The following is a 3,372-nucleotide window of genomic DNA, read 5'->3' on the forward strand; positions in this document are numbered from 1 at the left end:
CCCCGACTTACTAGGCTCCATCCCTTTCCCACTTTTTCTTCCTCTCTAAAACATCCCATAATAAACTCTGTGCAGTCCTCCGCATCCCAAACGTGTTCCCGGCTCCCAGACAGCCACTGCCCCACTTTCTCCAATAGGTGCCCTCACAGCAGGACCCTGGGCTGAGTCTCTGCCCAGACAGGGTGTCACTTCCTCGAGTCCCTCCACACTCACCCTTCCCCAAGGCAGGTGAGAAGGATGAAGCCTTCCAGACCCAGGTCTCTGTCCTCACCTCTCCCCAGAGCCAGGACACCACACTCTGGCTGTCCCAGATGAGACTGGGGATGGGTCTGACCATGCTTTTTTCCATCACCACACTGGAGCACCTTCCCCTGGTAGAGCAAACAGCTCATCTTGCCTGTGGCCCCACACTCGGCTCCCTCCACGCTGCCACAGCTCAACACGCTGGGTGGATCTCCAGTACTAACACGGGGCTGCCAGAGCAGGGACCCTCCAGCAGGACAGGTCAGCACCCTCTTCCATACAGGACCTCGAGTAGGACCACCCCACCCCCACCTGAAGGACCTTTTTAGCCAAATCCCATCGAGAGGCTCCCAATTAAACATTTTCCTCCTCTCCTAAGCTTCATGGAGTACCATGAAAGGCAGCATTCCCACTTTGCAAGCTTCCTGCCTGCTACACAACACCCTTCCCTACTTCCAGTCCCAACAGCTTCCCACCTCCAGGGAGGATGCAGGTCCCTACCGTGCTGGGTGCCACCACCCACCTCAGGGAGCTCTGCTGTGTGGCAGAGGCTGGGACAAGGGACACAGCAGCTTCTGACACCAAGAACTGTGACACGGCTGGGGCTGTGCCCCCCCCAAGAGCCCTGGGTTCACGTGGGCTCACGGAGGGGGTCAGACAGCTCCTCACCCGTGCCGTGAGCAACAGGGGCTGCAAACCCAGGGAGCCAGAGGCACAGCTCCCTGGAACAGTGCCTGCAGCACTCAGCGTATTAATGGGCTTTCAGGTGAGTCAGGCAGCCCAAAATGCAGCAGAGAAACCCGAGGACACATGAGGAATTACAGAGGTGTTTTGAGCAGAGGCTGCAGGAGGACGGCTGGTGCAGCTGCGGTGGATCCAAGATCGATCCTGCTGTTCCTAAGGACTTCCATCAAAGAGACAGGACCACGACTGTTGATGGAAGAAAGAGCTCAGGCACGCACAACAGGGTGCAGAATTAATCCTCACCAGAAACACAGAGAAAAGCAAGGGCTTGGCTCAGAGTGAGGCTGACAGTGTGGACACAAAGGAAATCCAGAGCTCAGCCCCGAGCGGGGGCTGCAAGACCTGCAGCTTTGCTGCAGCTCAGAAACCACCTGAAGCTGCTCATTCATTCATTTTGCAGCCACTGCTGTCACTTCAGGGACACTATTGCCTTTAGAGGCAGAGGACAGAGATCCTGGAGCAGCTGCTAGAAGTAATTTGTTGAGGAATAGACTGGAAAGCTGTTTAGGGAGGGACAGACCGGAGCCACTGAGCACAGCAGTGCTGGGGAAGCCAGGGAGGAGTTCCCGCTGCCAAGAACACAGGCCAACTCCTGTGGCAAGGGAGAGGCAGGATCTCAGAGGCAAGGCAGGGATGAGGCTCACCCCAGCACCACACTGCCCGTGCCCACAGGGATGTGCCAGGGAGGGCAGGAGCAGCACAGGGAAAGGCCCCTACGACCATAGTCAGAAGTGGATCCAGCTGGAAGTTGCCTCTCCCTGCACGAGGGGAGCAGGGTGAAGTGGTCATTGCTCCAAATGCTTGTCTCCATGCCAACAGCCATTAAAAAGTCACTTTTGGACAGCTAACATGGGCTGCAATCCCTTGTGCCCAAGGACAGGAGGATACTGTGCCATGCCTTTTCTGAGGACAGGACTCCTGGGGCCAATTCGCATCAGGGAACGGGGACTGGGAGGAAGGAGAGCCATGCCACAACCTGCAGATTTTGAGGCAGGACACCCAGAAAGGCATTGGGCTGGGGTAGAAATTATAGAAGATCTGTGCCCTGTCGGCCTGGACTGACTGAAAAAGTCAAAACAGGACAGGAGAAGGGAAAGGAAGGAGAAGGAGAGGTGACCAAGGGGAAGAGGGAGAGCACATCTATGGCGGAAAAAGTTGGACATTGCAAGTGCTCAGTGTTTCCAGCAGCAGCAGCAGGAAACTGTGGCCTCCATCTGGTCTCTCATTCCCAATGGCATGTCCAGAGCTGTAAGAGCATCATGGTGCTCACAAGTACATGAGCAGAGGGAACAAGATCTCCCAGGCAGTGGCAGTGTTGGACTGGAACCCCTCGGAGAAACAATAACCACCTGGCAGGAATCAGGGGCTCCCTCCTTCTCCTCACGCCTCCAGCAGCAGCCTGACAACAGGCACAAGCTGCCACTGCCAGTGCTCTGCACAGGAAAATAAAACAACTGACAGGGATGATCTGTAGTCTCTATCTTCATGTAAGGAACAGGTTGAAAAACAGTCACAGTGATGCTGCTTGAAGGAAAGCTGGGGACTAGACCTTGATGTCCAGCTCGACCTTTCTGGCTTTCTAAGGTCACATTAAATCACGGGAAACCCACCTTTCCCACCTTCCCAAAGGATGATCCTCTCATTCTCAGGTCTGGAAAGCTTGAAACAACCTGGAATCGCACACCTCCAAGACAAGTTTCACTTTCACACATTGTAGAAATCCTCCCAACTGTTGTGAAAGTCAGATGATTTTATTTTTAAGTACAAGAACTTGTGAATAAATTACAGCGAAGTCTGATTCCGTCAGTCCTTTCTGATTTTTTGTGTTACTCCAGAAAATGATTTTGACAGATGAGAGAGAAAGGGAAGCACCTCCAGCCTACACGGCACTTGGGTGCACTTAAAAACCTGCTCGAACCAAAGCAGTGAGAGAAATTCAATCAAACCAAAGCAATCATTCCAGTGCAGGAATAGGGCACATGGACACTTATTTCTTGACTGATCCAATGAAGTGGGATTTTGCTCGGGTCAGCTCTACTCTGCCTTGCATTGAAATACTGACATTAACTGCAGAGAACGTGGGCTGCACCTTGGGAGGACAATGAGCATTAATAAAATGGCAGCAGGGGGGTGAGAGGCAAAGCAACCCAGAGCTTCCCTTTGCTGCCAGGAGCCTTCCTCTGCTACTCCAACCCGTGGCTAAAATTAAAATATATTGATCCAACAATCAGCCTCTGGCAGTTGTTTGAAAACGACCACTTAAAGCCCGTGGTGCACATAAAATACTCCTCTCCCTCCCCACACACCAGGCAGAGGAAGGACAAATCCTCTGCCTGGGGCTGCAGCTCCACTGTGGACACAGCCCTGGGTCCTTCCCAAACACCC

The sequence above is a fragment of the Manacus vitellinus genome, unplaced genomic scaffold (assembly GCF_001715985.3).
Source record: "Manacus vitellinus isolate BGI_N305 unplaced genomic scaffold, ASM171598v3 scaffold_32_pilon, whole genome shotgun sequence".
Lineage (NCBI taxonomy): Eukaryota > Metazoa > Chordata > Aves > Passeriformes > Pipridae > Manacus > Manacus vitellinus.